Source organism: Prionailurus bengalensis, chromosome B2 (genome assembly GCF_016509475.1).
Source record: "Prionailurus bengalensis isolate Pbe53 chromosome B2, Fcat_Pben_1.1_paternal_pri, whole genome shotgun sequence".
Taxonomy (NCBI): Eukaryota; Metazoa; Chordata; class Mammalia; order Carnivora; family Felidae; genus Prionailurus; species Prionailurus bengalensis.
This window is the reverse complement of record NC_057349.1, coordinates 39,627,327-39,640,302: the sequence shown is the minus strand read 5'-3', so window position 1 is coordinate 39,640,302 and position 12,976 is coordinate 39,627,327. Positions and strand designations below refer to the sequence as shown.

The 12,976-nt window shown below is 38.8% G+C and overlaps 1 protein-coding gene across 3 annotated transcripts in view; it reads left to right on the top strand.

Annotated features, from left to right (window-relative positions):
- Nucleotides 1–12,976, top strand: part of USP49 (ubiquitin specific peptidase 49) — a 93,058-nt gene that overhangs the window by 10,280 nt on the left and 69,802 nt on the right. For all 3 annotated transcript variants that reach the window (XM_043591378.1, XM_043591380.1, XM_043591379.1), the window contains exon 2: nt 701–782. The gene's annotated coding sequence lies outside the window, so the exon portion shown is untranslated. The remainder of the gene's footprint in view (nt 1–700; nt 783–12,976) is intronic.

The window sequence follows — 12,976 nt, the reverse complement described above, 5'->3', positions numbered from 1 at the left end:
CAGCTGCTGTGTTCATGGAATCTGGATTCTCGTAAGCAGATGTTCAAGATGACTCCATTGATTTTGTAATTTAACAGGAAATTTTTAAAAAATTACTATTTTTGCTGCTCAATTTCAAGAGGATCAGTCTGAAATGTGAAGTTTCAAATTTAAAAGTAACTTTTCTATGAGGTAACTGTTTCTGTAGGATGTTCGCACATATTCCCTTGCTGTCTGCATTATGTTAGGCATTACTATTAGGTTTCACTCTGTTTATGGTATTGACATTTTTATAGTGTAGTTGTTTTATACACGATGTCTTTATATAAATTATTTTAGACTTATGTGATGTTGATGAAAAAGAAAATAGATGAACTATACGGTCATCCAAGGGAAAGAGTCCATTAGGGTCCTGTCTTTTGTTTCTATATGCTGCTATAGTGTGCTAAATCACTAATTCTCATTGAGAATGGTTATTGCTCTGTTGATATTTCTAAAACTGAAAATGGACAATCTTTTAGTTCAAATAATACTGTTGATCAATAAGGACTCCCAATGATAAATGTAAGCTTTATTTTCATTTGTTTATCAAGTAAATTCTACTCAACTGAACTTTATTTTGGTCATAATCTTATTTGTTAAGCAAAAAACGTTTAAGTTATTTGTTTGGATTTGAATGAAGAGGTTGTATGTACTTAAATGTTTTTCTGATTAATCGTAGATTCTTTGGATGGGAAGAGACCTTGAAAGGACCTCTAGTTTATCCTGCAACTTCAGTCAATATCCCACTTAAATCATCCCAGGTAGATAAACATTTATGCTATTTTCATAAATCTTCAGAGATAATGTGGCAACCTCTGTAGCTAATCTTTTCCAGTATTTAATTATTTTCTCTATTAGGACAATCTGCCTTCTAGCTAGCATGCACCTAATGCTGTAATTTTGTTTGTTCTCTGTTGCCTCATTCTCAGTTGAGTAAAAATATTTGCTTACTATAATATTAAGTAGACTCTAATTCTTCATAAACTTAATAATAGTAGCTGCCCATGTATATACTTTTATGCCAGCCACCGATGTAAGCTCTTTGCAGACTGTAACTCATTTACTACTCGCAGCAATCCTGTGAGGTTGGCACTATCACTGTTCCTGTTTTACATGTGATGAAATAAAGACTCCTTCAGATTAAAGGACTTTTAATCATTTAATAAAACCTCAAGGTTACACTCAGACATTTCATTTCTTTCTTTCTTTCTTTCTTTCTTTCTTTCTTTCTTTCTTTCTTTCTAGAATTCTACCAAGTGGTGGGCATAAGATTTGAACCTTGGCATTTTGCAGGCAGTCTGTGCTCTGGTATTACCTCTACTTGACTGTTGTGAGGTGATCCGTCAGCATGCTCTTCTCCAGATTAAACAGTGTTAGTTTATTTTATCCCTTAAACTGTTTTGTTTGCCAATCCTTAAATTATCCCTGTGGTTCTGTTATTAACCTTTCTTCAGTAGCTTTCTAGGTGGGGAAACTGGGACAAACACCAGAAGGGCTATATCTAATGCAAAGATTACATCCGGATTCTTACATGCCCTTGTGTTTTCATTAAAAAGTTGCATTCATAAGACAACCCAAAACCAATAAAATGCCTGACTGCACTGCAGATAAATGGTTAGCTATCTACCTTTTTCACATAAAAAAAGGACTTGTTATAAACCATACAGGTTTGCAGTTGAGGGATTGTTGCCCATTGAGGAAAAGCGGAACTCCAATTTTAGTGCAGATATCCATAAGCAAAATCTGTTCAGACTCTGGTTTTTCACTGTCTTCTCTTTATGCGTGTTTGTGTAAGTAATATATTATGTATATTTATGTATGCTTTAATTTGGTTAAACAAATTGGACCACTCTTTTTTTTATTAAGACTTTTTTTTTTTTTTTTTTTTTTTTTTACTTTTGAGAGAGAGAGAGAGTGCGAACAAGCGAGCGCGACTCGGGGAAGGGCAGAGAGAGAGGGAGAGACAGAATCCAAAGCAGGTTCCAGGCTCTGAGCTGTCAGTCCAGAGCCTGATGGCAGGGCTCAAACCCATGAACCGTGAGATCATGATCTGAGCTTAAGTCAGATGTTTAGCTGCCTGAGCCACCCAGGTACCCCAGGACTTCGTTTGTTTAGAGCAGCTTTAGGTTCTTAGCAAAATTGAGAGGAAGGTGCAGAGGTTTCCTATATACCACCATCCCCACACATGCAGAGCCTCCCCCATTATCAGCATTCCTCACCAGAGTGGTTCATTTGTTATAGTTGATCCACTTATTTTTTAAAATAACTAATAATTAGTGTTTACTAAGTGCCCAGCATGAGCTAAGTATGTGAATTGTTTGAAACTCTCAACAGCCCTGTGAGAGAACTTCTATTGTTAATACTCTTTGTGTGTGTGTGGGGGGGGGGGGGGGGGGGGGGGGGGGGGGGGGGGGGGGGGGGGGGGGGGGGGTGGGGGGGGGGGGGGGGGGGGGGGGGGGGGGGGGGGGGGGGGGGGGGGGGGGGGGGGGGGGGGGGGGGGGGGGGGGGGGGGGGGGGGGGGGGGGGGGGGGGGGGGGGGCTTGTGATAATTTGTACAATGTTTCAAGCTTATGGAAAAGTTGCAAAGATGCTACAAGGAACTTCTCTATACACTTACTCACATTTACCAATTGTTTTCATTTTGCCCCATTTGCTTTATCATTGAGTATCTTTCAAGCAAATTTGAAAAAAAAAAAGTGGATAGGAAGGCCTTAATTTTCAAAAGAAAAGGGAAGAATCTTTGAATGTATCAGCAAGTTAGTATGTTTGATTTTAGTTAATCTTCTGAAGCAAAGGAGTCTCATGGTTGGATTGAGAGTGGATTTGGGGGGTTTATGTTTTATTTTCTTCAGTGTGTTTTGAAAAACATTCTTTTACCTGTGAACAACAAGTTTATAGGCCCCTCCCTCATCAGCAACAACCGTGTCTTGGTGTACAACTCTGTTGGGGACCTTCTTAGTACCTGGCAGGTTGTGTTCACACACAAGGGCATCCTCAGGATGTGATAGCTTTTAATGATGTATGGGTGATTATTATGTGAAGACAGGAGCCATCATCACCATGACTGCAACATATTTAGGTGAAATACGTATACTGAGGATCTTTACGTAGCATCAAGGAGCTGGAAGAAATCTAAGTACAAAATGCACTTCCTTAAGAACATTGGTTGCAATTAATACAGATAGATGTGCCTCATGGTAGAGGGATGAATATAAATATCTTAACATACTATTACCTTCACCCAAAATAAACTCAAATTTTGGTAGTCATTTCAGTTGTCATCATATAAGGAGATTTAACTGACCCCATCCCTGCTACTATCTTCCAGCTCATCCTCAATTGTTATTAAAATGGTAGCCAGTCCATTTCCTAAAAGCATGAGCTGCAAAATGAGGCCTGTTCAATTTCAGTGAAGGGACTATTAGCTGTATTCCGATGTATGTAAAATACAGCACTTGTCGGCTCCCCACCCCCAACTCTTTAAATGATCATCGAAGCTATGAGATATAGCTCCTTATTAAAGCTGATTGTAATAATTAGAAACACTTAGCTTTCATAAGGATGAGAAAATTACAAATTATTTGGAAAGCATTCTTTCCAGTCATACATTATTGTTTCTGAGACATGGGCAGTTTTTAAAGACTATAATGCTGTTTCTTTGCCATTTACATGTTAATAGAAGTCTGAAAAGTAAGGCACTCTTCTGAAATTTTCAGGGTTGTTTTTATTATATGTCAGGCTGTAAACAGCATCCTGTGACAGGTATTTTCTCTCTTTGTCTTCTATTGAGCTAATTAGTAATTTACACTCTAGGAGCATCTCTTCCAGCCTCACTGTGTGAAAATGCCTGCTACTGTGTGCCTTCCGTGCAGCCTGGGCTGGCAAATGATTTGGGGGCAGATGTTGGTTACCACATCAGAAGGATCAAGGATAAAATGTATTTTTTTCTTATGTTTTTATAAATGTACAGGGTTTTGTATATGCACTGCGACCGTCTCACTGGCCACTCCGCCCCCATTCAAAGAGGAATGTTATAACCTCCTGTAATCCAGAGCTACTATCCTTGATTCAGTTTTGGATTGTTGTCTGTTCTGTCCCCCACCCCCACCCCAACATTGTGGGATTTGGGAAGGATTAGCAGGACAGCCTGGCAGAGTTCAGAGCCCAGGAAGCTAGTCTTCATTCCTCCCTCCCATTGTCAGAATACAGAGCGTCTTGTTGCCTTTAGAACCCAGCAGTGCTTCTCTCATTGGGCAAGTTGGGTGAGGGGTGGGAGCGCAGCTCTTTTGTTAGTGAGTTAGGGGGATGCTTTCATATGATACTTGTATTTCTCCAAGGGAAGGATAGGTCCTACCTCTGTGTCAGCTTTTCAAAATGCAGCCATGAGTGACCAAAAGATAATTTATAGCCTGGCTTTAGCACTTTGTCACACTGGTATTCTGCTCTTTCCTGCCCCCTGCTCTATCTCTTTCTGCCAGTCTCTGACATGGGAAAGAGGATGTGTAGTATCTGTCATGTGCTTGTGGGTCCAGGCCATGTGGACATAGTAAAGTAGCAAGAGTTTTTGACTTTGAAATAAAGTCTTAAGTATCAGTTTGTTCTATGAAGAATATAAATTTTATTTTATTATTTAAAAAAATTTTTTTGGACATTTATTCATTTTTGAGAGATAGAGACAGAGCATGAGCGGGGAAGGGGCAGAGAGAGGGAGACACGGAATCCAAAGCAGGCTCCAGGCTCCGAGCTGTCAGCACAGAGCCCGGCGCGGGGCTTGAACTCACGAACTGCGAGATCATGACCCGAGCTGAAGTCGGATGCTCAACCGACTGAGCCACCCAGGCACCCCACGAATATAAATTTTAATTGAGAATTAAAGAAAGAGTAGCGAGGGGTTTACTGATACATCAGTTTTGAGCCAAAACCTTTCTAGAATGCTAGATAATTTGTGATACTTAGTTTTGCAATTATAGATACTAATTTATCAGGATAATAAGATCTAAGTCAGTGTTAGAGCTAATTAGAGTCTCTCTGACAAAAATTGTTTCCTGGAGGGGGCCACAAAGAAAATTAGGTGAGAAAATGTGTGAATAGCTCACTTCGGCCATCATTGCTAATAGCATTATAATCATAGACATCTAGCCCTTGACAGTGAATCGGCATTCATGAACAGAAGACATCACATTTATGTAAGCATTTATAGAGTATTTGGGAGCTTCATTAGTGTTTTGTTTTCACAATCTAGAATGTTTAGAATATCCCTATGGATGGGCCATTGCTAACATCTACTTCTCTTACTCCTCTTTCTGTGTTCTAATACAATTACGTATATTAGTTGTCTTAATTATATTGGATGTTCATGGCTAGACACTAATTATACTCTTGTGCTTTAACCTCTAAAAGAGGTCGAAGGTCAGATTGATAAGCAACATTTCATACAAAACAAAATATCATTGAAGTAGGCATCACACACAGGAGTGTCATGAGTAAGTAAAGATGACAAAGTGAATACCTGACTATGGAATTAAATATACCCTTAAAAGAAACAACATTTCTGAATATATGGCGTAGCTTGAAGAAATGATAACTGTATTTCAAGTGAAAGGTAAGTGTGCTTTAATGGAGAGATCAAACTCATTTGTGATTGGCATCATTGTCTGTTCCACACTTAAGGCCCAGATTGGTCAAATATTACCAGTCTCCCCAGTTCCTCTGTTAATGTGCTTCTTGAATTGTTTTTCTCCATAGTTAGTTCAGCTTAGCCTACAACTAATAATAAATTCAAAATCTATTTAAGCTGTAAGTTCAGTAATCCTAATCATTTAAATAAATATAAAATAAAACATATAATTGCCACTTTTTACCTATCAGATTGGAAGGTTATGGTAACCAGTAGTGGATAAGGATGTGGGGAATTTGGGGGGTGCCTGAGTGGCTCAGTCGGTTAAACATCCGACTTTTGATTTTGGCTCAGGTCATGATCTCATGGTTGGTGAGATTGAGCTCTGTGTCGGGCTCTGTGCTGACAGTGTGGAGCCTCTTGGGATTCTCCCTCTCCCTCTCTCTCAGCCCCTCGTCACGTGCTCTCTTTCTCTCAAAATAAAGAAATAAACTTAAAAAAAAAAAGGATGTGGAGAAGTTGGAAATCTTACACACTGTTGATGGGAATGTAAGTTTCCTTGGAGGTAAATCTGACAAGTCTATTGGAATTTAAAATGTGCTTACCCTGTGACCCAGCAATTCCACTTCTAGAAATTTGTCCTGTGGATATATTCATACACTTGCATGAAAAATATGAATACAAAGTTTTTCTTTATAGCATTGTTTGTTATAGCAAAAAAAAAAAAAAAAAATGACATGTGATGGTTCCACACAATGGAATACCATTAAGCTGTTAGGAATGCAGTGGATCTCTGTTTGCTAATATAGAAAGACATCCACTATTAAATATTATTTTCTTTTACTTATTTATTTTAAATACACTTAGAAGCTCTTATTTATGTATGTATGTGATCTCTATACCCAGGATGGGGCTTAAACTCATGACCCTGAGATCAAGAGTCACGTGTCTACCAACTGAGCCAGAAAGGTGTCCCTGTTATATTTTTATTTATATTTATATTTTTACTTTTTAAATTATGTGTGTGTGTGTGTATTTAAAATATTTATTTATTTATTTTGAGAGAGAGAGTGAATAGGTGAGGGAAGCAGAGAGACAGAATCCCAAGCAGGCTCTGTGCTGTCAGTGCAGGGCCCAACATGGGGCTCAATCTCAGGATCTGCGGGATCATGACCTGAGCAGAAATCTAGACTTGGACACTTTGACTTAGCCACACAGGCGCCCCTTATTTTTTTAATGTTTATTTATTTATTTTGAGGGCATTTTCCTAATTGTTTTCTGTAGGTCTTAAAGCTTTTTTGTCCCTCATTTCTCTTCCATCTGTTTTGTTGATTTTTGTATTGGTATGTTTTATTCCTTTCTCATTTCCTTAACTTGCTTAATTTTCCTAACTTTGCTTAACTGACTGAGCCACCTAGGTGCCCCTAAACTATATTTTTTAAAAAGTCATGTTACAGAACAGTATGTGTAGAATATTTCTATTTTCATAAACTGTAAGGACTGTTATTGAGGTATTCCCTTTTTTCAGAGAAGGTATTCACTTTTTACTCTATATGCTTCTATAATGTTTACTTTCAATAAGCATGTGAGGAAGGGGTTAACTGAGAACATCTTCATTTGAGAATTTTCTGTAGTAGTAGGGGAGGAGAAGGAAGCTGGGTAGAGAAAAGAACCGCTCCATTCATATGAGATATATCAGTCAAGTTTTTGAGTCAGAACTGAGGCCTGGATTGGCAGAAAGGGAGATATAATGGGATTGAGACCATTCTGTGGAGGTTTTAAAGGCAATGATAAAGAGCCTGCATTTGATGTGAAAAATGATCTATAAAATGGAAATGATAATGGTACCTAGTCCATTGGCAGTGACTGACATACAGTAAGTGTTCATTGTTCGCTATTATTATTGAATAAAAATGCATTATCTTTTGTAAGCCTGAATAAATTAATGTGTGGTCTTTTATTCTGTGTGCTGAAGATTCTGCTGACCCCTCTGACAGACCACGTAGCTTGTGTGTTTTTCCAGTGACCATCAGCGTTCTTCACCGTTCATCCTCCCACCTACCAACTGTTAGTATCAAATACTGAAGGGCTACAATTTTACCTATTTATTTACTTTAAATGTTTACTTATTTTGAGAGAGAGACAGAGAGGGAGGGTCAGGGAGAGAAGGAGAGAGAGAATCCCAAGCAGGTTCCATGCTAACTGTGAGATCATGACCTGAGCTGAAATCATGAGTCAGACGCTTAACCAACTGAGCCACTCGGGTGCCCCCTGACAGTTCACAATTTTAGAGCTTTAGACATAGGATGCCCTCCAAGTTGCTTTTGGTTTTGTTTACCAGTGTTATCTTGTATACTAGTTAACATTTGGGGGTTGGAAAAAAAAGAGGGGAACAGGTAATTTGGGTGGAAAACATCTTTTCTATGCCCATGGGATTTGGACTAGATAATGTCACTTTGCACTGAATGTGTTCATCAGTTTTTGTTAGCAGCACAGTGTAAATGAGCATATTAGCTACAACACCTACATTGGCAGCCAGCAGTCTGCTTGTGAATTCTTTTAGAAAACGGAAATCTGGCAAGAAGTGTTCCTGAGCAGTTGAAATATCTTTGGAAAAATTATGTAGAACAAATAAAGTAGAAAAAAAATTCTCCTCCAAAAAAATTGTTTCACCACTGAAAGCCATGAGAAAAGATGTTTTACTTGTGGATTGAGATGTGACAGTGTAATTTGGTAGGACTTCAGAGTTCATTCTGTATTTCAACCTTTCATATAAGTTTGTCATTTAAAGAGTTTGAAGGTATATTCATATTTCATGAAAAAAATTTACAAAACTATTTTAAGAACGATGAATTTCTCACTTTATAGTATACATATTCTAATGTAAATTCTTTTTCCTTTCCACTTCCAGTTAAAATGTATCTTAAAGCATATGTCTTTTTGAGGTTTTAAGATAAAAACCTTCAGCAGAAATAACAAGAAAAGTTTATATTTAAACACAGTACTTGGCACTTAAGAGGTGTTCAGTAAATTTTCATTAAATAAATTAATGTGGCTCCTGGGTGGCTCAGTAGGTTGAGCGTCTGACTTCGGCTCAGGTCACGATCTCACAGCTCGTGAGTTCGAGCCCCGTGTTGGGCTCTGTGCTGACAGCTCAGAGCCTGGAGCCTGCTTCGGATTCTGTGTCTTCCTCTCTCTCTGCCCCTAACCCACTCGCATTCTGTCTCTGTCTCTGCCTCTGTCTCTGTCTCAAAAATAAACATTAAAAAAATTTTTTTTAAATAAATTAATGCGTGCATGAATGAAAAATATCTTGAATCTGAACTTAATTCCCTATGATTTGGCCACAGTCTAGCATTGGTGTATAAAGGCCTTTTGTTCAGCCCCCATTTCCATGCCTATTTTCCTCTCCCACCCCACAAGCACCCTCTCTAATGTGTTTGATGTATGTCCTTGATTCTATATGCATCTTTCTAAAGTGCTTAGTGATTTAAAAAAAAAAAAAAACAATAAAAAAATGGGGCACCTGGGTGGCTCAGTCAGCTAAGCATAGGACTTTGGTTCAGGTCATGATCTCCTGGTTTGTGAGTTCAGGCTCCGTGTCGGGCTCTGTGCTGACAGCTCAGAGCCTGGAGCTTGCTTCGGATTCTGTGTCTCCCTCTGTCTCTGCCCCTCCCCCACACTCATGCTGTCTCTCATAAATAAATAAATTAAGAAAATTTTTTAAAAAATGCTTAGTGATTTGGGGCGGGGGTGGGTACTTATCATTCATTCTAAAATTTTTCACCATACTTCACTGTTGCAGAATTTGGCTATAGAATTCTCCCTGTAAAAATGCTTTAGCTCTGGGGCGCCTGCCTGGTTCAGTTGGTGGAGCATGCGGCTTTTGATCTCGGAGTTCTGAGTTCAAGCCCCATGTTGGGTGTAGAGATTACTTAAAAATAAAATCTTTAGGAGCAAGCTGGGTGGCTCAGTCAGTTAAGCATCCGACTCTTGGTTTCAGCTCAGGTCATGATCTCAAAGTTTGTGGGTTTGAACCCTGCATTGGGCTCTGTGCTGGCCGTATAGACTGCCTGGGGTTTTCTCCTCTCCTCTCTCTGCCCCTTCTCCACTTGTTCTCTCTCTCAAAATAAATAAACTTAAAAAAAAACACCCAAAATCTTTAAAGAACTATGTTATAGCTCTTACTCTGGTTTTACTCTTCTCACTCAGCCCTGTTTTAAGATCTGGGAATGTTTTTGGACGTATACTTAGCTAATTGCTCCAACCTGCAGCATGCTGTTCCATGGTGCGCATCCGTTCCCATAGTGATGGATGCCTAGGCTACCGTAAACAGTGCTGCTAACAGCAGTCTTGTTTGTGTTCATTATGGACACGTGGAGAATGTGTTTGGGATACAAACTCAGGAGTGGCATTGTAGCATAGGTACTGACAGGCTGCTGAGTGGTAGATCAGCGCGTACCCCTCATAGGCCTTGCGTTCTCCACCTCCCAACACTTGCTATTGTCCACGGTTCGAATTTTTGCTATATAATTATGTCTTATTTTAATTTATATTTTCTACTTACTAGTGAGTTTGAACATTTCTTCATATTTTAGTTAGCTGTTTCCCTTCTGTGAAAGAAGCATGAAAGGATAAATGTAATAAAAATTTTTTAAACTTTTTATTGAAGTATAATTGACATATAACATTATGTTAGTTTCAGGTGTATAACATGATTTGCTATTTGTATATACTGTGAAATGATCACCTACAATAAGTCTAGTTGACATCACCATACGTTGTCATAAATTTTTTTTTTCTTGCAGTGCAGACTTTTTCCTAATGTCTTGCTAATTTGCTTTGAGAATAGATCTGGACATAGTATTTTATTATTATTTTAAAGCTGGAGGAGCTCTTGGTTATGCATTATATTTTATAAGCTATTATGTGTTTTCTCGAACTTCAAAAAGAACATCGTACTTTATGCAGAAGCTTAAAGTATTGTTTTCTTCTTGATTCCAAGAGACTGAAACGAAGGTGTTTTTTTTTATACATTCAACTTGAAGGCTGTACAGTATGCTACAGTTAAGCCAGCTTGCAAATTCATCTCTTCCATTGTCTTCATTTATGCCAAAAGGAGAGCAAGTGTTTTTACCAGAGTAGATTGGGTGGGAGAGTGCTTCATTGCAGTAGTTTAAAAAGATCTCCCTGGCCACAAATCAGTAGACTATCACAGAATCTTAGATCCAGCTATTTTCCATGGGTGCAGCCTCCCTAGATGTCAGAAAACTGAGTAAATAGTGGGCAGCACCCTCTCTAATTGCCTGTTTATTGAAGAGCCCAATACTTGATTATAAGTATGATCTTAACATCCATGAGATAGAAGTAGACAGTATTAAATACGATGAATGAATACTCTTTTAGGTGCATTTGCTATGAGAGGGCAATAGAAAATCTAGATGTTTTCATTTTTGCAGTATTTGGGGATAGAGAAGAGCATATTTCCTGAGATGCCATTTCTTAGGGGCTTATACAGAAGGCTGGGCAACAGTCATTTCAGGTTTGCCGGTGAATCCCACTGCTGTTTCAGTCGTTAGGAAAGGATACACGACCCTGACACAAAACGTTGACTTGTTTCAACAAAGCTGCAGTATTTGCGTTTTCCTGAGGAAACAGTTGTCTCTTAAGCGTTTTCACTTCTTACCAAAATGTGATGCAGTCAAGTTATTCTTTTAACTTTGATTTAGCATCTGCTTGAGTGTGTGAAAAAGTAATCTTAATTTGTGAAGTGTTTGATGTAACCATAAACTATGAACTTTCCCCAACCATACCATAATATGTTTAAATTTTTCCTTTTTTTTTTTTTTCTGGCTTTGTGATTATGACTTTTGAGTAAGTATCTGTCAGCCAAACATTGTTTCCTACTCATCATAGTTTTCAAGCAAAGCCACACTCTCTGCTAAGGTGTAGTGTTTTTCAAATAACTTGATTTTGCTCTGCCTTGAAAATTACGTTTTTTTCTTTATCATTTTCTTTTTCCCTCGGAAATCTTGCTTGGGAAATCATGTTTTTTTAGATGTGATTTTAAAACATTCTCTTTGGGGCTCCTGGGTGGCTCAGTTGGTTGAGCGTCCGACTTCGGCTCAGGTCATGATCTCACAGCTCGTGAGTTCGAGCCCCGTGTTGGGCTCTGTGCTGACAGCTCAGAGCCTGGAGCCTGCTTTGGATTCTGTGTCTCCCTCTCTCTCTGCCCCTAACCCACTCGCATTCTGTCTCTGTCTCTCAAAAATAAAACATTATAAAAAAAACATCAAAAATAAACATTATAAAAAATTTTTTTAAACATTCTCTTTAACCTTTTGAAGAATCTTTTAAAATTTAATATTTATCAATGCTAAGCTGTGTGCAACATAAAAAGTACCCTGCCTGCTTTCCCTCTCCCCAACATTTGACCTCTACAGGGACCCCATTTTCTGTTCTTCCAGCTGTTTCTTTTGGCATTTAATGCCATACTTTTAGGCAGTAGACTCATGCTGCTATTCTTTTAAAGTCTGTATAGATCGTTCTCTAGACCTGCACAGCTATCATCCTTGGATCTACCTTTCTATATAACAGTTATTTCCTCCCTATGTTGGGACTCCCTGCTTCCTGGATGCCACATCTTTCCCCTTTGTTGTTTATACTTAAGCAATTCTTCCAGAAGATTCCTAAGAAAAAGGTGCATAGGATGTAAATTTGAGAATCTGCATGTATGAAAATGTCTTCTTCTTTCATACTTGATTTATAGTTTACCTGGGTGTAGAATATAGAATAATTTTCTGAGTTTAACAGGAATTGTTCTATTGATTTTTAGCTTCTGTTGTTGCTAACGAAAAGTCTGATGATGTTCTGACTTTTTTTTTCTTTCCCCTCAGTTGGAGGTGGTTTAGGAGCTGATCTTTGTCTCTGATGTTCTAAAATTTTATGGTAATCTGCCTTACTGTGAGCCTTGTTTTATCTGCTGTATAGGGCACACTGGGGGCCCATTCAATCTGGAAACATGCATTTTTCAGTTCTGGGAGATTTACTTGAATTCTTTAATTCTAACCAGCCTCCACCTTCTCTCCCCCCACCCTTTTTTAAAGTTTTTATTTATTTACTTTGAGAGAGAGAGTGCATGTGAGCATGTGAGCAGGGGAGGAGTAGAGAGAGAGGGAGAGAGAGAATCCCAAGTGGGCTCTGCACTGTCAGCATAGAGCCAGATGCGGGGCTCAAACCCATAAACCCTGCGATCATGACCTGAGCTGAAACCAAGAGTTAGACACTTAACCAACCGAGCCGCCCAGGTGCCCCTCCCTCTTCTCTCCCTTGCCCCTG